Genomic DNA, 23,125 nt, shown 5'->3' with positions numbered 1-23,125 from the left:
CCGGAGGAAACCCACGCTGACATGGGGAGAACATGCAAACTCCATGCAGGGAGGACCCAGGAAGCGAACCTGGGTCTCCTTACTGCGAAGCAGCAGCGCTGCGCCATCGTGCTGCCCATTATATATAAAATTCTAAGCCTAAAAGTGATATGATTTCATGTCACATTTATTGTCACACTTTAAATCGGGCTTATTTTAAAACCTACATATACAATTTAAGTTTGTTATCATTCTTTTCAGAATTTATCAAACTTTAATGTGATGTTCAGATTCTCAGATTCTTATTCCGTTTTTAAATTATAAAGTAAAAAATATCAAGAACTCACGTCCTGCAAAACGAGAGTTTGTATCAGGAGATTTAACCACGCCCAGGGCCGGAAATAAAAGACAAAGAGTAGATGACAAAGACAGCTGCTATACAGGCTTTTAAATGTTCAAAGCGCCGCACGAGATGCAGATCATGTGGCATGGCAGCAGCAGCAAGCCAGCAGCTGATCGAGCAAAGAGGAGGTAAAAAAAAAACTGTATTTGTTTCCCATTATGTCACCATTTAAGAGGAGGTTTCGGAGGAGTGACCGCGTCTCCTTGCGGTGCGTTCAGGAGTAGCAGAGATGCGAAGTGGCTTGCAAGTGAAGCGAGCAGGGGGTTATCCTCTAGTAAGTAAGAGTAATTCAAGAATGAACTCTGTGTTTTGCATACTCACAAGTGTAAACCTGCTTTTTCCCACCCCTATATTTGTTTAATCTAAATTAAGATCTGTAAAAAATCAGGTTCAGCAATTTCAAAACCTGAAATAATTTCTGTTAAACTGAAGTTAAGGTGTTAAAGGATTTCTAGGCCCCTAATGTAAACTACAAGTCATCTGTGTATTTAATGCCTTAATAAAAAGTAACAATAAATTACAATAATGCAATAAGATATGGAAGGATTATTGATAATACATTTTCCTTACCAAAATTACGTCTGTTCATTTGCACTGTTCTTTGCTGTCCCCAAAAATAGGAAGTTTGTTGGAAGGTAACAGGAGCAATGAAGTGTCAAAGAGGAAATGGTATTAGTGGTAACTAAATACAAAAACTGAAAGAAGATTTAGCAAAGCTGGAAAGGCAACGGCATAATGTGACTGTCAAAACATTGCCTGGTTTTGTTAAAGTTACAATGCTGAAATGACTAACTCCCTTTGCGTTGCTGTGTGTGTTGTTTATTTGAGCTTGGTGAACTGCTTATTGCCTGCAGAATAATTGCCAGGAATATGAGAGATTGGTTACCAAATAACAGTTCACATGTGTAATATAAAACAGACAATATCACACACATTAAAGTGAATATTATAGCTGTGGTGGAAATGCATTATAAGTATCTAAGGTATATTTGAAATAACAAGAAAAAAGTCACAATTCAGATACAGTAAAATCTCCTCTAGATAAAAAGAAACAAAAAAGGGCAGCCTTAATCTTATTGCAAAAAGGAAAACATATCTATCATGCAATGATTTCTGGTTGGAAGGGATCACTGTAATTAACTAGAAAGAAAAGTTCAATTGTATTTCCCTAGATCAGATCTACGAAGCAAGTGAAAGGCATAGAATTCAAGAAAAAGAGCTACTGGGTGAACATTTCAATCAGGTACTGAAAACAGAGATCAAATAGAAATAGAATCAAAAGATTAAAATTGGAAAGACATTTCAGGGACAAAGTGGGAACTGGAAGGTTTCTGAGCAGCACTGAACTTTATAGGAAGGGAAAATGAATAAGACAAACTGAATTTTGTGATAGGTGTTATCTTGCTTTTGTAAATACTCAACACCAGCAGTAACTTAAGACACACTGTATTCTGTGTAGTGTGATATATGGGCGGCCGTTCATCCCAGCCAATACCCCCAGGCCGCCAGATGGAGCCCTCCCTGCAGCATGGAGGTGCCCGAATGCCAGCAGGGAATTATGGACGTTGGAGTTTTCCTTTACAGCCCTGCTGGATACCATGGGGGCCGCTAGAAGGCGCTGCAGGGAGGAGCAGAGACTATTTGCCCTACGGCCCGGAAATACGTCCGAGTCACATGGACTAGAGGAATGACGTACTTCCGGGTTGAAGAAAAAGGAGTTTTATCTGACCCGAAAGTGATAAGGAGTCACATGGACTGAAGGATGGGAAACACTTCCGGGTCAGGGACTATAAAAGACTGTGAAAAACACCAGAGTGTTGAGCTGAGCTGGGTGGAAGGGTGGCAACGCATCTGGGAGTGTGGAGGATTATTGATTATTGTATCATTGTGTGAATTTATGAATATTGTGGAGAGGAGGGTGCTTTGTGCACTGATTTGGTTTAATAAAGTCAACTTCTGGACTTTTACCTGGGGTCTGATGTATTGTCCGACGGTTCAAGAGGATGATAGTGCCCTCTATCTGTCACAGTAGTAAATTTGGCTAATTCAATTCGATTTACTTTATTTTTGTTAAGTGCACATCCACTTTTGACTCCCATATATTATTCAGTAACTAAACACATAGTATGGGAAAAAGAAAAGCAATATATACACAATATATTATTGTTGGAAGGTGTTCCAAATCAGAAATTTCCATTATGATTTTAATTTCATTTCAATAGAAAACATCTGAAAATAGTTAAACTGTATGTGACAATGCATCCACCCTGAGGCTGACCATCTTCTACCATGCACACTGAGACAAATAGTTGCAAAGAATTATTAATGGTAATCAGAAACAATTAGTGCATTTAACTACAAATAATATAGGTGAGCAATATGGAACAGCGTCAGCAGCAGCTCAGTAAGATATATTTTATGTTAAAATCATGCACTCTCATTCTTGATTAAAATGCTAAAACAGTTGGAGTTTCTCAAATATTGGTAGGCAAATCATTCTGGAGTCTGAGTGCCTTTTAGCTTGTACCACCTACACTGATTTATTTTCATCATATTAATAAGACCTACATCTTGAGGTCACAATGTACACACTGGAGGATAGGCATTAATAAGTTCTGAAGCTGGGGGTAGGTGCTAAATCTTTATACATAAGAAAGAGGAGTTTAAAATTGTCTGTAAATTTAACTGAGAGCCTGAGAACTGATTTAAGAACTGGAGTTAACACTAGAACTCCCAGAGAGGGGCCATTTGGCCCTATCCCCCTAGCTCTACCAGAGAGGGGCCATTTGGCCCGGTTGTTTTTACCTAATATCCTTAATCACGTGTGAACGGTTGCCATTGTTCTGTAAATGTGGAAATTACATGACACTCTTATCCAGAGCGACTTACAAGGTGCTACTGACTATACAATCAGGGATCACAGTCATCTAGGAGCAATATGTAAGGGGCCATACCAAGGGCGCAACTGGTCTAGAAAAAATTGATTCAAAGATTCCAAAGTTCAAAGCGTTTATTTTCTTAAACAAAAAAATACAAAATAAAAACTACTACCACTAATAGAAAAATATACATTTACATAAATGTGCAACATCTGGTATTTGTGTATGTGTGTGTGTGTGTGTGTGTGTGTGTGTGGGAGTGACCAGTATTTTATCAGTTCATTGATGTGATCTGTTGGCACATATCTGGCACTGCCAGTCAGTCTCCTTCTTGCATTTCCCACAGGTGTACTTGTAGCAGTCCACACAGCGCAAGGTTGCATTATTTTTCTTGCACTGGACGGTCACCTGACACTTGGCCCTTTTCCCTGGGTGTGGTGTGGCAGGTTGTTGCAAAAGCAGCTGCTCCTTGTCCACCATCCTTTCTTGCATAAACCGCTTAGCAAGCTCAGTTGCAAGCTGCGCCATGAAGTCCACCCTTCTCTCCTTCACTCCGGTGCATGCCTGATACAGCACGTGAGCATTCATCACTGCCATGTCGATCATGTTGTAAAACACGGCGACTGGCCATCGCCGTGTTCCTGCGCTTACGGTGTACTGTCGAACCTTCTGGTCCATAATGTCCACGCCGCACTTCATGGTGTTGTAATCAGTGACTGTGTTTGGCTTCCTCTTTCGGTTATCCCCAATCTCAACTATGTTGTGCATGGTGCTGAGGATACAGACGGTTAACACTAGATTTGCATGTACAGGGTGGAAAGGAAAAAAGAAGATTGTGATACTACTAGCCAAGGAACTCCATTGCCAAATGCAGGAACGATGGTCACTGGGTCTGCAAATGCTGCAAACTTAGACTTTGATACAGACAGACAGACTGTGTGAGAAAGTAGCCACTGAGACAAAAGGCAGAAAGATGATGAAGAGATGAACCTGGAACTGAGGGACAGATCACTTTTTTTTACATTTTATTCTGTATGTGTATGAGCATGTCAAAAACCATGGACCACAACTTTACTCATCTTATGACATTTTTATACAAACATACATTGGAGAGTGAATGTTTTCATTCTATTCATTTTATTCTATTACCAACTCTTCATTCTGTTTTCACTCAATTTTGACTTGTGTTTCCATATATTGTGAATGTGTGTCTTTCCTGGCCTGCCTTGGATTTTAGTTACTCTGAGTAAGCAAATGCAAATGTGCCAGGCCTCACAGGTGATGGGTGGTTTGCAGTTCTTGGGGGGAAGGGAAGTGACACATTCCAATGGGCCACCCATTTACAAATGAATGGGAGCTAATTGTCGGTGATTGAGTTTTTAGTTTCAAACCAAGGGGCCATTTGGCCTACCTCTGGTAGGGCTGAGGGGGTCAGGAAAACCTGGGAGTTCTAGTGTTAAATGATCATACTGTAATGACACTGACAAGTTGCATTACCATTACCAGATAGCATTCCATCATGTAAATGAGCAGCTTCAGAGCCAGCTGCAGGAAAGCCTATAAATATGGCAAGCACTAAAAAGTCCATAAAAATTCCAACGTGTGTGGCAACAGCAAGTGGTCTTTGTAAGGACCACGGGCTACCAAAACAGCAATGTAAAAAGCAAAAGATCCATTTGATATTTGGCATTGGCACTACATTGGTGTCATAAGTGGGATGAGGATAAGACTTCTCCTTCAATTTAGTAAGTCCCAGGAACCAAGAGCTATTGAAACCTAAAATGGATATCTGGACATTTCTATGGAGTTGCTGCAGAGTCTCGATGCTGAGTTTTGGAATTTAGAAAGACATTTCCAGCATCGGTACAGGGGGAAGACAGCTATCAGAGTGATACCTCTGCTTTTCCACCACCACTTCTCCATCTGCTAAGTTCTATTGGCCTGGGCATGCATTTTCTGGCAAAGCTTTTGGCTGATGGAGGTAGGAAAAAGTGTGGAAAATCAAGTTGCCAAGTAAGCAGTGTGAAGCAGGGCTGGTGGTAAAATAGCACAGGCAAAAGAGGCAGATCATAGAGGCATTACAGAGCAGACATTGACGGGGAGTTTCAAAACTAAGATCCAGACCTTGAACGCCTATGCCATTTGCAGCATTAGTTTGGTAAAGGAAGGCAGCCAAGAAATACATCTGCAGTTGCACATAAGGAGGTTCGCCCACATATAATGAACAGATCACCACACTGAAGTGCAGTATTAAACACCTTTGCAGCGCTGCAAAATAGGGCTGCAGTGAACATCCCTGTTGCAACACGAAGTACTTAAGACCCCTGCTGATGTTTATTTGTCAACAGCTGCGCAATGGAAACATATCATTTTAAAAGAGTTTACAAAGAGTTGGCACTGACACGTTGCATCAGCCTGGGGATGAGTCAACACCACTATGAGCTGGCATTTTATTATGTAAACAAGCTTCTTCAAACATAAGCTGCTGAACATCCTGTAAAAAGACTGCAAAGTAGCACAAGAATTCCAACTTGTGTGGTAACAGTAAGTGGTCCTTTTAAGGACAGAAAGCTATCTAAACAGAAATGTAAAGAGGAAAGTATCCATTCAGCACTCAGCTGCAGTGCTACAATTCTTTTTAGTTTTGATCATTGCTGCCATGATCTGAATTGACTGTAGACTAGAAAGTGAATGGTTTGAGCAGCTTGTCCATACAGTATCACAATTCTGCTTTTCATGTTCCTTCACCTTAATTTTACAACATTTAAAAATGGGAGAAAGAAGAATGCACATAAGTATAAACTTCTAGATAAATAGCATTTAATTTGCAACAAGAGTGTTCAATACTGACATACTACTTACTTGCTTACTTACTTACCAACATTGTAGTATAATGGATAAAAAATAGAAGTCTAAACTGCCCAAGATGCAAGTGCCGCTTTTGCTACTAATCTAGTCTTTCACCCTGAGCAAGTCACAAACTGCTATGTATCTGTACTTGTAAAATGACTTGGGATGGTGAGTACTATCGAAAGATATTATATAAAATAAAGATTGTACAAGAATGACATTTCGGGAAAAGATTAGAATAACATTTACAAAATATTTTTTTAATCTCAGGTTTTACTTAGAATTAGTGAACAAAGTTTATGATATAACAGAACTCAATGGTGGCCAGTAGTATATAATGGCAAAGAATGTGAAAAATATCCATTGAAGATCTATCTCTCTCCCTCACTCATTGGTGAAGAGTCCTGTGTTCGATTCTCATCTTCATTCATTGGTGAAGGGTCTTATCTTAAATTCAAAAGCACTGTATTATGGGACTGCAACACCTATTTATGATATACATTGATTTATCTGGAAGTTGCCATTAGTAATATTTCAGCAAAAAAATCCATGCGTGTTGCAAGTTTTGAGCATGCGACTGGATTATGTGACACGAGTAACCTGAGATTTTTTTCCACAGATTTTTTCAACATTGTTAGCCATCGTACAGCAGTGGTCACCATCAGGTTCAATTATACCATAAACATTTTTCTCTGATCCTGATAAAACCTACAGTCTTTCCTTTATGAATTCCAACTAGATTACTGAGCAAATGAGAAACTGTAGCTTTAAATATAGCCAGTACATCTGTATTATTAGACTATTAGCTAAAAAAGTACATATTCAGTTCTGAATGGTTCTAGGAATTATACACTACTTTCAAACTTACCATTTCTTTCAAAGGTTTTTGAGACATATCTTAATAATGACAACAAAAAAAAAGCAAAGCAGACACACAGTTTAGTGTCAGACTCTCTAATTAGTAAATAAAGGATTAAATAACCTGGAAAAACAGAATGAAAATCTTGATTAATATATTGTTTAAAAAATTATCCTCATATAAGTGCTTAGTACAGTTTAATAATAAAAAAAATTAGGTTGTAATTTCTACATTGACCCTAAAACACAGAAACAGGGAGATAACCTCTCACTTAATTAGGCTAGGAGTCCAATTTAAAAACAGAAGTTGGTTGGAAGAAAAACCTACAGGAGCAGTGGGTCCCCAGGTCTAAATATGGGAGCCAATGCTCTAGACTGCAATATTTTAATCCTGTCTTCAGTTAGGTATGGTGTCCCTTGGGCTCAGTACTGAGACAGGTTCTTTTTCTTGTTCATTTTTTGCAAGTAGGAGATGTAATTCAGAGCCATCATATTTTCATCTGCATACTGATGGCAGCGTTTTTATCATCTATTTATCAAATACAGTAAGGATCATATCTGTAAACTAAAAAATGTGGGCATATTACTATTTCTTAAGACACTGGCATTGGCTTCCTGGAAAGTTTAGAGATTAATTTAAAATAGTTCTTTTCTACCTTTAATATCAAGTTGTGAATTAAGGTCATTTCAGATGTCACATGATTAATAATACTAACAGGAGAGGCACAGCTACAGGGATTATATTGATCTGCCTGCCAATATTAGTGAGGTCCTAATGGTGTCAACACTTCAGTGAAAGGTAAAGACCCAGATGCTTTATATAGAGTAATTTTGTTTGAGCCATTGAAATTCTTTGCATTTCTTTTTTTTTTAATTGTAAATATTTTTTGGTTTGCTTTTGTTGGTTTCCTTTCATGGCAATTGGTGTCTTGCCCATTTTGACCACATTATCTCTTCTGGTTTCAGATGGAAACTTCGAATGGATGTCTTATCACAAATATTGAAGCCACTGTGTCATTGATGATGTTCTTCCATGACCACTCAGTGATTCTGGGGTTAGAGGGCTAAAACTTGTCGGTGGGCACATAGGTGGCTGGTAAGGCCAATCTGTTCCCTGAACAACATCTGTCAGTATGGGCAAGGAATTGTAGGAGCATAATGGGGATCTGATATACAATCCTTCCTTGACTTTCTTCGCTGTTTGGCAGTTAGTGTTCGCCTGGCCTCACAGGTGGCAACACCTTTGTGAATGGAGACACGGCATCTAAAGTTGTCCTCAGCGTGTTGTTCTCATGATACTAGGTCTATGCCGAATGTGTTTGTTTGATCTCCTTGGGGGTGCTTTCCATGCTGGAGCTCACCAGAGAAATGTTTCTTGGCCCGGTGGTGGCCTGGCATATGAACCAAATGACCTGCCCATTGCAGGTGTGACTTCTTCAAGATGGTATGAATGCTGGGCACTCCTGCACTTCGGTGTCAGGGATTCTGTCCTGCCACTTGATGGCTAGGAGTTTCCTAAGGCAAGTGGTGTGGAACTGGTTCACTTTCCTAGTGTGGAATTGGTAAATTATCCACATTTTGCAGACATAGAGGTGCACAGGGAGTATGATTGCCAGGGAGACATTCAACTTTGTCTGAAGACTGATGACCCTTCTGTTCCATACTGCCAAAGGCAGAACTGGCCTTTGTAATTCTCGTGTTTATTTCATCACCAATGTCTACATTTAGGGACAGAGTGCTGCCAAGATATGTAAAGTTGTCAATTGTGTTTAGTTTATGGGCATACACTATTATGTTTGGCTCAGTGTATGACTTTCCTGGAGCTGGCTAAAACATGACCACTGTATTTATAGTTTATGATCGTGTGACCAAAGTTTGAGTAGGCCATCACAAATTGGTAAATACTATGTTGTATGTCAGCTTCTGAAGCAGCAATGAGGGCACAGTCATCGGCAAAAAGGAAATCTCTAATATATGCTGTCTTAACCTTTGTCTTCGCTTTTTGCCTCCTGAGGTTAAACGCTTTGCCACCAAATCTGTGTCTGATATCAATGCCTACACTATTGTGTGTAAGACATCACACACGCTGTTAAATTCTTCTTGGTGTCGTAGGTCTTAAATCTAATGAAACACCAATTGAGAGAAGGGGGCCCACCTGATGACCACTTGTGAGGCAGATAGTCAGCCAAGTCACAAAGCCACTGAAAGCAGTGGCAGTTCTGTTAGGATATGGTTGGGAGGGGTTCCTAAGAGTCACCTGTTTGGTGCAACACACTTTGTGATTAAATGTATTGTTAGTTAATATAAAATGGCATTTCAACTATTTCTGTGTTTTTTTGCATACAATTTTATGTTTCATCTTTGATATACTGTAATATACAGTATATCAGGCTCCTTATTTGTGCTTTATAAGAAGAAACAGAAACCTCTGATAAAGTTGATATATAAGCATTTACCAATATATAATAAATATCCTATTTCAATACTGCTTTATCATATAAGGTCTTATGATGACCCTACTTTTTACTTTTACACTCTTAATGGTATAGACCTTAATAAAATGTCTAAAATCCTGTACACTTACTACTCTCTGATCATGTACTTTAGCACTTCCTCCCTCTTTCCTTTCTACATCTGTAACCTCAGGCAGTTAAACAGAGTAAATAAACAGGCAGCAGTTAAGTTGCATATTTAATTATGTATTATTGACACAAATGCCCAAAATATTAAGGAAGCAGAATATTGGCAAACCATACCCTTACAGCCTAAGTAGCAGATCATCTTGTGTCCAAAGCCAGCTTTTGTCTTATCTTCAGTCTAGCTTGCTTTGCTACCAGAGACCACATGTTGTCTCAATATGGCTGCTGAGATAGGGTTGTCTTCATCACGGTCTTTTATTGGCGAGATGATGAGAGAGAGGAGTAAAGGCAAGGTGGCTGACTTTATATAATTCTTAAACCAATGGGGTATCATAGTACAGAATGACCTCAAATTCAGATCCAATCATACACAGCCATGCTTTAGACCAATAGAATTATTTTTCTAATCCCTTCTTGACCAGTTACCAATGAAAGCTCTCAGGTACAGCTCATCCCCCAGATGCTTTGTTTAGTCTGATTATGGCCTTCCTGCGGTGATTGACTTAGAGTTTCCAAGTCCAAACACAAACAACCTTGTCAAGCTGGTCTGATGCCCCATTCCCCTCAAAATAAAATTCACATCCCGTCAGTGCTAAAGACTGGGGTAGGTTAGGTAAACATCAAAGCACTGCAATTCGCATCAATGAAGTTAAACATGCCTCTTGAAACAGTGATATTATATTATGTCTAGCTTTCAAATAAAGACATGTAAAATATTTTTCAAATTATATGCTAGAAATCAACTGACCTTTTCTGGTCATCAAGACACAACATCCAATACAAAAGTCTCTCTTGATATGGCCATAAACGGCATGTATTGAGTGAAGCTCCTGTGGCTTATACCTAGTGTCCATATGTAAACTTTAAACATTTGTAGTAACACTTTTGAATATTGTATTATACAATTAGAGCATTTGAATGTGTACTTAGCCAAATGTAGACATGCATTTACAATATTATAAAATACATCATTATTTGTTACTAAGGTGACACAAAAATAAGAATCCATCTAAATTAAAATTAAACAATAAAATTGTTCATTGAAAACTGCATCTACTTTAGACAGAAAAACTTGCCAATTAACTAAATATTAGTGCTAAGAAAAACTGGCATCAACTGTACAAAAGAAGAAAGCCAAGATAAATTACATACAGTGAAATAAAAATTGCAATATCGTTCACTACCTTGTGAGCCTTTTCATTCTTTTGAATAAAACAAATACTTTTCAGCTCAGTATTCTCTTCCTTTGCAGATCTTTTTTCTTTTGTCAGAATTTTCAAAGTTCTCTGTCAGCTAGAAATCGTCAGGGGCGTAGCCAGGAATTAATTTCAGAGGGAGATGAGAAACTACATGAATCATAATCCTATAAAACTATAATAAAATATATTTCAGATGGAGATCAACCCCCATCCCCCGGCTACGCTTATGTGCCTTGGGCACTCAATTCCCATTTTCCCAAAATTTTCATTGGCAGTCATGTGAAATAATCTCCACCCACACAATTAACTGCTGGCCCTTACTTAAAGTACTTGTTCTGTAAAATCACTTTGTGATTTATTTAGACATCCTGCGATAAATCAGCAACTAAGAGTTTGCTTCATTCCTTTTAAAATGGTGTAGTTTTGTTAATTGATTAATGATTTCTGTTCAGATGCAAAACAGTATGTTTTTTGAAACATGAAACATTAATACAACCAAGGTGGACTTCAAATTCTCCTGGTAAACACAGAAAGAAACCAGAAGAGGTCCTACTGATCAACATGCATCAAACGTTTCTCACATCTGCAGAATTATCTAGCCGCCATGTTCCCTGTTTGTGAAACAGGTGTCAGAGGTGGCTGGGGTGGTGACCCGGCCGGGACACCCAGGAGGACCGGAGGAGGGCTTGCGCCTTCCCCAGACCATCTGGGGTGACTGCCCTGGTTCCTTTGGGGGCCACCAAGCCCCACAGTCTCAGCTCTCAATAGCCACTTTCTTCTTCTCACACAAATCACACTTGGGCCTCTCCTCGCCTCCTCTGCACCAACCTTGTCTTCCTCCTCACCCGACTCCGGCCTTGATTGCAGGGCGGTGGCTCCTTAAATAGGTGGCTGATTGCTGACCGCACCCAGCCACCTGTGACACAGGATATGTGTGGAGTCTACATTGAGCTTATAATTTCAAAGATAATGTTTTTCTGCTTGAAATTCCTAATAGCTAATGTGCTGAATTGTTAACTATAAGGCTGCCATTTAATTCAATCAATAATTTAAAGTGCAATGCTTAAGATGGCAATGCTCAAAATCTAGGATTATGTTATCTATACTAATAAAAGGCAAAGCCCTCACTCACTCACTCACTCATTCACTCACTCACACACTCACTCACTCACTCACTGACTCATCACTAATTCTCCAACTTCCCGTGTAGGTAGAAGGCTGAAATTTGGCAGGCTCATTCCTTACAGCTTACTTACAAAAGTTGGGCAGGTTTCATTTCGAAATTCTACGCCTAATGGTCATAACTGGAAGGTATTTTTCTCCATTAACTGTAATGGAGTTGAGCTGGAATGACGTGGGGGGGCGGAGTTTTGTGTGACATCATCACGCCTCCCACGTAATCACGTGAACTGACTGTCAACGCAGTGTGTAGAAAACCAGGAAGACCTCCAAAAAGCGCTTAAGAAAATATGCATTTTATAATTGAGAAGGCAGCGAAACAATAAGAAGTGAGCGAGTGACATATACTACCATATTCATGAGTGCTGCCAGCTCGGAAAGAAAGCAAGGTGTAAACCTAAACTTTAAATTAAGTTCATAGACAGGCTACCGCTGGCGTTTCACATGCCCACAGGTAATGCGGGATACAAGTTTAATGAGAGGACGCAGGATATAAACGAGTTTTGATCACTTTGTAACTAAGTTAAAATTGTAGGTGAAGGGGTGTGCTTATGCAAATTCGAGACTGTGTTTGTGGGGGATTGACAGTTAAGGCGGGTGGGGGAGTTACGTCATCATCTCCCTCCCATTCATCTCATTTCGCTCTGAGCTGAGCTCAGTGGCTAACGCGTCTTCAAGCAACTTCAGACTGCCACCAAATACTCACAGAAAAATCCACAAGTTAATACACACGCTTTCTCTAGAGTTTCTCCACACTGAATCCTCCAGGCACTACTTACAAAAGGTTACATTGACAATCGTTACGTTATTTTTAAAATCTTTCCTTTCTTAGCACAAGCACAGCTGTGAAGCTTCATGCATGTGCTCCATAACGCGCTTAAAAATAATGCATTTAATCACACTTTGCATTACAAGCAAAGGGGAGCTTTTGTCAATGCATGATTTCCTGGTACACCGATTACATTGATCAGCATCACGATTCATTTTACCCTCGCACCACCTTAGTTTGAGAAGAAGTATGAAAAATATGAGGTTAACACAGAAAAACAGATCACCAATTCAAGCTTTATGAATAATCGATTCGCCATCAATAATTGTTTTGGTAAAGCCATCCTCCTTCCATTTTATAATTTTTCCGCCACTAGCCATGATTAAATGAACGGTAAAAAGTAAGAGCAAAGCGAGGGTGACTTATTTAGGCAGGCATATATATGACAGCAACACTCATGACAATGTCAATCATGTTACGTTATTATTAAAATGTTTCCTTTTCTTTTCATTACTTCTTTAACACACTACTTCTCCGCTGCAGGCGCTGGTATTTTGCTATATATATATATATATGAATGACCTCCAAAGAATTCTGAGACTTTTGATATCATGAACGTGTCTGCAAAACTGGGGTCTCCTGCCCAGCAAAAGTCGAGCAGCCAGCGCGTGCATAGCTGTGCCGCCTTTGAGACGCTGACTGCGCTTCTGCCTTAAGTCAAAGTGAGCACTTTTATTTTTTTCATCCTCCCCCTGCGCTTATAGCCCAGACAAGTGCAAACACGGGACCCCTTTTCTACACCACGGCAAAATAATATTAAGGCGATTCACACTTTCTTTTGCACGATATACGATTATCAGGTCCTCACCTCAATTATGAAGACACGCGACACGAGTGGAGGACTGACAGTGCCATCACAGCCGATTAATGGCGGGACGTCTCACCAGTCTACACAAGACCCACCGCGACTGTCCCCAAAAGGTGATCATAACGTCAGCGAACACATCTCTCTATACTATATAAAAGAAAAGGCAACTTTCCTTTCTTTACACCTTTTTTCCTTTTATCCCAAACCAAAGCCTTTCTCTCTTAACACTGCAGAGGACACAAAACTAATTTTCTTTAAATGCCGGTAAGGCACATTACCAGAGGCACAAATTTGAACGTTCACATAGAAAATGTAATTTCAATGTACCTGTACTTCTTAAAACGTTAATGTTTTACTGTTTAATAACTTATAGACTATAATTTATTATTTTTCCCTTGCACTCAGTGACCAAACCTATACACACACATATAGACACATACAAACATACACACAAGTATATGTATGTGTATATATATACACACACACATACATACATACATACATACACACATATATATAATTTGTGTGTGTGTATGTATGTATGTGTGTGTATATATGATGTAGATAGGTATGTATGTATATATATATATGTGTATATGTAGATATGTATATAGATATGTAGATATGAAGATATGTATGTGTATATATATATATATATATATATATGTATGTATGTGTGTGTGTGTGTGTGTATATATATGACAGCAGCAATCCAAGCTGTGAGAAAACAGTAAAAAGGAGGCGTGTCAGACGTCGTGGTACATTTTCTGATGCAGCTGTAAAACAACTTGACGCTGCCGCCAAATACACAAAACAATTACTTTGACAATCATGTTACATTGTTTTTAAAATGTTTCCTTTTCTTTTTCATAACTTCTTTAACACATGACATCGCTGTGAAGCGCGGGTATTTTGCTATATATATATATATCACAGCGACACTCATAACAGTGACAAAACAATTACATTGACAATCATGTTACGTTATTTTCAAAATGTTTCCTTTTCTTTTTCGTACCTTCTTTAACACACTACTTCTCCGCTGCGAAGCGCGGGTATTCTGCTAGTTTATACTATAAACTTACAGTTTGTCTAGTTTCTTTGAAGAGCAGTGGTTAAATAAATTAAATATGTATGTGTTTAAGCAGATGTTCCAACCTCAGTATCTGGAACTGAAGGAGAAATGTTACTTCATGTTAAACTGTAGACTCTTCATTATAAAGGTCATTAATTGGAATTTAGCTGGATAAGGAGAATTATTAACCCAGGACAGACTAATAGAAAAGAAAAGTGTCTTTAACTGAGAGTTATACACTGATTAACACAATTGCTATGAATTGTGTTATATGAGAATTATAAATTCATATGCATTCATAACTGTCTCAGTTCAGCCTTAAAACCTGCTTAAGGAACAGTGCCTGGCTCCTTGATACCTCGGTATAATTAAAGGAACCTTTCAAACATCCAAAGCTTCAAATGATATTTTGATAAATAGAAAATTCCTTAGCAGAACAAATACTAAATTCACAAAATGTATGATACTATTCTCAAGTCTGTGGATTTCATTTGTAGTCACATTGGCTTATGACAGTCCTTTGGCTTTACATTGCCAATGTATTCTAGAAAAACAATGAAAATGTTGACACTTTGTAAATTCACTTTACCAAAAATGCTAAATGTGTGTTGATATATGTAGATATATTTATCTAGTTTTACATATACATTTGTGGGTTGTTTAATCCCATTTATAGAGAGGTGTAAGGGGTATTTTATGACAATATAAATTTATATGCGGAAGGAGTATTATCAGCAACTTTTGAATTAGTTCTTCTTAACGGAGGTAAAGCAGAAAACACAACAGAAATATATTCACTGTATAAATATTTAAACCTTTTAAAAACCACAGGGAATTGCCACTGCAATTTAATTTAACAAGAACACCTTATCAGAAATATTTAATTAACCTTTGTGCAGTTAAATTTGTGTGTTTTTTTATTATTTTATGAATCATATTACAATAAACGAGGCACAGAACAATTAAGAATTCAGTGAATATTCCCCATATGGTTATGCTACACATCAAATCAATATCACCAGCAGTCCCCTACCCAATTGGGATGTCTACGAATGATGAAAAAAACATCACACAATAGTCCTTCATAACTGTTGAGTTATCAAAAGCTTAACAGAGGCTTAAGCTTGTTTTTTTAGTATAGCATTAATGCATTCTAACAGGAATGGCCAAAAAGATGTACATAACGTGTAATGAAAATTATCAATGCCAGTACTACTTAGTCTGATTATGCTTCTTCAAAGTTATTTTTTTTTTAGAAAAAATAAGTTTGTTTGTGTAATATTAAGTATAACCCTAATAATCTCATTTTATTCATGTTGTTTGAATCTGTATCTCCTGATAATCAACCCAGCTACATAAAAGACAAACAAGTGACTTAGCCTACTAAGCTAGAATAATATTGTTACAGCAAGGGATGCAAAATTCTTCACTCACTCAGAATATGGAACCAATGTAGGAAGTATTTTAAGATAGAGAAGCTTTTATCTGTGGTACCTCTGAATGATCACCACCTTCTTCCACCCTCTCAAATGTATCCATCCATCCATCCATCCATCCTCTTCCGCTTATCCGAGGTCGGGTCGCGGGGGCAGCAGCTTAAGCAGAGAGGCCCAGACTTCCCTCTCCCCGCCACTTCTTCCAGCTCTTCCGGAGAATCCCATGCTCCCAGGCCAGCCGGAGACATAGTCCCTCCAGCGTGTCCTGGGTCTTCCCCGGGGCCTCCTCCTGGTTGGACGTGCCCGGAACACCTCACCAGGGAGGCGTCCAGGAGGCATCCTGATCAGATGCCCGAGCCACCTCATCTGACTCCTCTCGATGCGGAGGAGCAGTGGCTCTACCTGAGCCCCTCCCGGATGACTGAGCTTCTCACCCTATCTTTAAGGGAAAGCCCAGACACCCTGCGGAGGAAACTCATTTCAGCCGCTTGTATTCGCGATCTCGCTTTTTCGTCACTACCCATAGCTCATGACCATAGGTGAGGGTAGGAGCGTAGATCGACTGGTAAATTGAGAGCTTTGCCTTACGGCTCAGCTCCTTTTTCACCACGACAGACCGATGCAGAGCCCATCACTGCGGATGCGCGCACCGATCCGCCTGTCGATCTCACGCCCATTCTTCCCTCACTCGTGAACAAGACCCCGAGATACTTGAACTCCTCCACTTGGGGCAGGATCTCTCCCCCAACCCTGAGAGGGCACTCCACCCTTTTCCGCTGAGGACCATGCTCTCGGATTTGGAGGTGCTGATTCTCATCCCAGCCGCTTCACACTCAGCTGTAACCGATCCAGAGAGAGCTGAAGATCACGGCCTGATGAAGCAAACAGGACAACATCATCTGCAAAAGCAGTGACCCAATCCTGAGTCCACCAAACCGACCCCTTCAACACCCTGGTTGCGCTTAGAAATTCTGTCCATAAAAGTTATGAACAGAATCGGTGACAAAGGGCAGCCCTGGCGGAGTCCAACTCTCACTGGAAACGGGCTCGACTTACTGCCGCAATGCGGACCAAGCTCTGACACCGTTGTACAGAGACCAACAGCTCTTATCAGGGGTCCGTACCCCATACTCCCGAGCACCCCCACAGGATTCCCGAGGGACACGGTCGAATGCCTTTCCAAGTCCACAAAACACATGTAGACCGGTCGGGCAAACTCCCATGCACCCTCCAGGACTCTGCTAAGGGTGAAGAGCTGGTCCACTGTTCCGCACCAGGACTAAAACCACACTGTTCCTCCTGAATCCGAGGTTCACTATCCGACGGACCCTCCTCTCCAGAACCCCTAATAGACTTTTCCAGGGAGGCTGAGGAGTGTGATCCCTCTATAGTTGGAACACACCCTCCGTCCCCTTTTAAAGAGGGGACCACCACCCCGTCTGCCAATCCAGAGGCACTGTCCCGATGTCCATGCGATGTTGCAGAGACGTCAACCAAGACAGTCCTACAACATCCAGAGCCTTAAGGAACTCCGGCGATCTCATCCACCCCGGGCCCTGCCACCAAGGAGTTTTTGACCACCTCGGTGACTTCAGTCCCAGAGATGGGAGAGCCCACCTCAGAGTCCCCAGGCTCTGCTTCCTCATTGGAAGGCATGTTAGTGGGATTGAGGAGGTCTTCAAGTACTCCTCCCACCACCCATAACGCCCGAAGTCGAGGTCAGCAGCGCACCATCCCCACCATATACGGTGTTGACACTGCACTGCTTCCCTCCTGAGACGCCGGACGGTGGACCAGAATCTCCTCGGCCGTCCAAAGTCGCTCTCCATGGCCTCCAAACTCCTCCCATGCCCGAGTTTTTGCCTCAGCAACAACCGGCCGCGCTCCGCTTGGCCTGCCGGTACCTATCAGCTGCCTCCAGAGACCCACAGGACAAAAAGTCCTATAGGACTCCTTCTTCAGCTTGACGGCATCCTCACCGCGGTGTCCACCAACGGGTTCGGGATTGCCGCCATGACAGGCACCACCACCTTGCGCCACAGCTCCGTCAGCCGCCTCAACAATAGAGGCACGGAACATGGCCCATTCGACTCAATGTCCCCACCTCCCTCGGACGGGTTGAAGTTCTGCCGGAGGTGGGAGTTGAAGCTACTTCTGACAGGGGACTCTGCCAGCCGTTCCCAGCAGACCCTCACAACACGCTTGGGCCTACCAGGTCTGACCGCATCTTCCCCACCATCGGCCAACTCACCACCAGGTGGTGATCAGTTGACAGCTCCGCCTCTCTTCACCCGAGTGTCCAAGACATATGGCCGCAAGTCCACGACACACCACAAAGTCGATCATCGACCTGAGGCCTAGGGTGTCCTGGTGCCAAGTGCACATATGAACACCCTTATGCTTGAACATGGTGTTCGTTATGGACAATCCATGACGAGCACAGAAGTCCAATAACAAAACACCGCCGGGTTCAGATCGGGGCCATTCCTCCCAATCACGCCCTTCCAGGTCTCACTGTCATTGCCCACGTGAGCATTGAAGTCTCCCAGCAAAACGAGGGAATCCCCAGAAGGTATGCCCTCTAGCAACCCTCCAGAGACTCCAAAAAGGGTGGATACTCCAAACTGCTGTTCGGCGCATATGCACAAACAACAGTCAGGACCCTTCCCCACCCGGCGGAGGGAGGCCACCCTCTCGCCCACCGGGTAAACCCCAATGCACAGGCTCCAAGTCGGGGCAATAAGTATGCCCACACCTGCTCGGCGCCTCACCGGGGTCAACTCCAGAGTGGTAGAGAGTCCAGCCCCTCTCAAGGAGATTGGTTCCAGAGTCCAAGCTGTGCGTCGAGGTGAGTCCGACTATATCTAGCCGAACCTCTCACCTCGCACTAGCTCAGGCTCCTTCCCTTCAGAGAGGTGACATTCCACGCCCCAAGAGCCAGTTTCTGTAGCCGAGGATCAGACCGCCAAGGTCCCCGCCTTCGGCCACCACCCAACTCACACTGCACCCAACCTCCTTGGCCCCTCCCATAGGTGGTGAGCCCATGGGAGGAGGACCCACGCTACCTCTTCGGCTGTGCCCGCCGAGCCCCATGGGTGCAGGCCCGCCACCAGGCGCCGCCATGAGCCCCACCTCCAGGCCTGGCTCCAGAGGGGGCCCGTGACCAGCGTCCGGCAAGGGAAAACGTTGTCCAAAGTTTTTGCTCTTCATCAGAGGTTTGTTGAACCGCTCTTTGTCTCATCCCTCACCTAGGACCAGTTTGCCTTGGTGGCCTACCAGGCATAAAGCCCCGGACAACATAGCTCCTAGGACCATTGGGACACACAAACCCCTCCACCACGATAAGGTGACGGTTCAAGGAGGAGCCTCTCAAATGTATGCGGTATGGAAAACATTCTAAATTAAATTGTCTGTACATAGACGTCTTCACATCTTATGAACAATTACACTCCAAATTTAACTTTCCAGCAACACATTTCTTTCAGTACCTTTAAATTAGAAACTTTGTTAAACAAAACCTACAGTACGTCTATGCCAGAAAAAATATTAATCAGTCTTGAGGACTCAGACAGCATTTCTGTAATATATAAAAACATTTTATAGTTCCTCCCTTTCGATCCAAAAGGACAATGGGAAAAGGATCTCTTTCAACATCTCAGAAAATGAATAGAAAGTAGCAATGCAGAGAATTCACACAAGCTCCATATGCGCAAAGCATACAATTACTCAACTTAAACTTATATATCAAGCGCATCTCTCTTGTTTAAAATTATCCAAAATATTTCTAGTGCAAGATCCAACCTGTGAACGTTGCAATCAGGTTCCAGCCTCATTGGGCCATATGTTTTGGGCCTGCACCAAATTAACATAATTTTGGACCAAAATCTATCAGACAGCCTTGGTGTCACAATCCCTTCTAAACCACTAACAGCTGTGTTTGGTATACTTCCGGATGGCTTAAAGTGGAGAAGGACAAACAAACTGTAATTGCCTTTACTATTTTACTACACTATTGACACATAGACTTATCTTGCTCAACTGGAAGAATCCTAACTCTCCTATTTTAAGTCAGTGGGTAACTAATGTTATTTACTATTTGAAATTGGAAAAAATCTAATTCTCACATAGAGGATCTGTATAAGTTTTCAAAACCTAGCAGGGTCTAATCAATAACGTTTTAGAATAAGCATTTAAATTGAGGAAGCAGATTTTCTCTCCTCTTTTTTATTCTATTTATTTTTATTAATTTATTAATTTATCTATATACTTACTTTTACTAGTTTAAAGTTTTACTCTGCCGACCAAGCTCTCTTCCTCATGGGTGGGGGTTTATTTTGTTTCAAATCGAGTTTTGTTAAACTTGACTTGCATGTATGGAATGTTATTTGATTTTAATAAAATCAATAAAATGACCAAAAAAAGGGATGCAAAATGGTCTCTTGCTTCCTTGGTCATTTATGTCACTTCACTCCTTCCCACTCTTCCACTTACAGTATGAGCTAAGTGACTATGAAGGAGTTTTTCAGACATTGACATCCATCAATCTCACATAGTACTTTTTGATCTTATTTTTTGGTTTTAAATTACAGGGTCAAGGGGATGTTAGAGTTAATCCCTTCAACATCAAACATCAATAGTCCATTGTGGAGCAATCTCACAAAAGCAACAATACAGTTCCAATCTGGAATTCCTGTCAATGAAATATGTGTAATAAAACAGCATGCCCAGATAAAAAACCTACAGTACACGCATGATAGAATGTGCAAAGTGCAATGCATGCAGTAAGTGTTGCAAAAATCAAACCCAATTCCTTGGTACTGTGAGGTTGTAACACTAACCATTGTACCACCAGGCCACCTGAAAGAACAAATGAAGTTGTTGTATTATCATCCTGAAACAAAGGCTGAGATTGCAATTTAGGCACCTTGTCGGGAAACCAGAAAATAATTAAGGTAAAAGAAAAGGGATAGATGGAACTCTTTAATAATCTCCATTGTGCCGTAAAACAAAGTTTATATATGTGCACATACTGTGCATTTACTAAGCTAGTTGATTGCACAATTAATACATGCTGGGTTAAGCTTTGGCTCCTAAACAAACGCTTGACTGGAATAGATAAATTCATTTCAATATGGATGGAAGGATGAGCACATGAAATTCTAACCCTTTAAGCCAGTAAAGCATAATTACAGATTTTTAGTATTATAATGTAAGTCATAATAACCTGTTCTGGACCATCCAGGTTTAGAAAATGAACTAATGGATATGTAAAATATAAAGGTAGTGTTTATAAAATCATATTTAAATTCTTAGATTAATTCTGTTTGCACTAAAAATATTTTAGGTATGCTGATTGGACTATTACAAACTAATTAAAAGAAAATGATCTTGTCTCATGATTATTTATAATAAAATGACTATTTACTTACTTGGAAAACCTTTTACACAGGCCATTGCCATCATTTGAAATTTATTAATTTAGACCTGATGGAACATCTGTTCAGACGTCAGTGACTGCTAGTCTGGGTGAAAAGAAGGCTTGCTGATGTATATTTTTGTTAGCAGTAGCCTTCTGACCGAAAGGATGTCTTTTAAGCAATACAGGAATTTAATTGGCAACATATTGCTAGCAGTTTAGGTATTTAAATTGTCTCTAACATGCAGCATGAAGCCTAAAGCCGGCCTCCCACCTCTGCGTCTATTACTAAGAGACAACAGCAAAAGCAGTATGCAGGCTTGTGCTAAAAATAGTTTAGAATCACATTAGTGAAAAGTGTATGATATCTGCTTTCATGCCCATTTAAAATACTGGTTAGAAAGTGTCCATGACTTTATTGTTGTACATTTCCAGCGTTCTTCTTTCTGAAAATAATATTCTTAAATTTATTTTTGATTCTTTGTAGTTTGCACTATAACACCTTATGTTTATGGGTTGGAGGGTGAATCTAAGAGTGCATCAGAGAAGGCAAGAATCCACACAGAGATACTCCTTGTTGCTGCAAGTTGTAGCTTGGCTGAAATGCAGTAATAGCCTTATTTGTATATCATTGACATGCTGGAATTCTAGACTGTATGCATGTGTTTTTGTGCTGTTTTCTTATTTTTTTTTATTAATTATTATTCCAATTAATTCTGTCTTTTTTTTTTTTTTTTGTTATGTTTTGGTGCTCATTGCCTAATGTGTCAGCGACATTATTGAGTTTGTTAATAATATCTTAGATGTGGCAATCCCATCCATGCAAAGATATATGCACATAATGTCCCATGTGCCATCTAATATAAAACCTCTTACACTTTTTGAGTAAGTCAATCAAGGGAAGATGTTTCTTGTTAAGAGCAAGACACACACAAACACCCACATTATATATATTTAAAATTTATACTATTGATGAGAAGTTTTTCAAGAGGTGATTCCACCAATATAAATAAGAAAATGTCACTGATATATGGGGAAAAGTACAAATTGATGCTTTTGTAATAGTTGGAAAGGGAAACCAAGAAAACTTCAGTTTTGAAAAGAAATGCTAATAAATGCAAACTAAAAACTGTTCAAAAATGTCCTGCATTTAGTGAAATAAAAAAGAAATGGGGAAGTATGGGGAAAAAGCAGAAAATTAGGGTGCTTAATGTTAGGAAAAGCATCGCTTTTTGAGGTATTTTATTTTGCTGAGCTATTTTGCACCTTTTTGGGGTTTCACTCGATTCAAATTATACATTGGTGTAAGGGAAAAGAAAAAAGTGCATGAAACAGCCTGACTTCATTTGTACCAGCTAACTTTATATTAGAAATTTAGATCATATGTACAATTTCACTTTGTGTTTGTTCATCAGATAACAGATTACATATAAGAAGTTTTATTTCTTTTATCCAGGGGCCTCATGTATAAACGGTGCTTATGCACAGAAATGTTGTGTATGAACGTTTCCACGTTCAAATCGCAATGTATAAAACCTAAACTTGGCATAAAGCCATGCACATTTTCATGGTAGC

Source organism: Polypterus senegalus, chromosome 7 (genome assembly GCF_016835505.1).
Source record: "Polypterus senegalus isolate Bchr_013 chromosome 7, ASM1683550v1, whole genome shotgun sequence".
Taxonomy (NCBI): Eukaryota; Metazoa; Chordata; class Cladistia; order Polypteriformes; family Polypteridae; genus Polypterus; species Polypterus senegalus.
Note: the sequence above shows the minus strand (reverse complement) of the source record.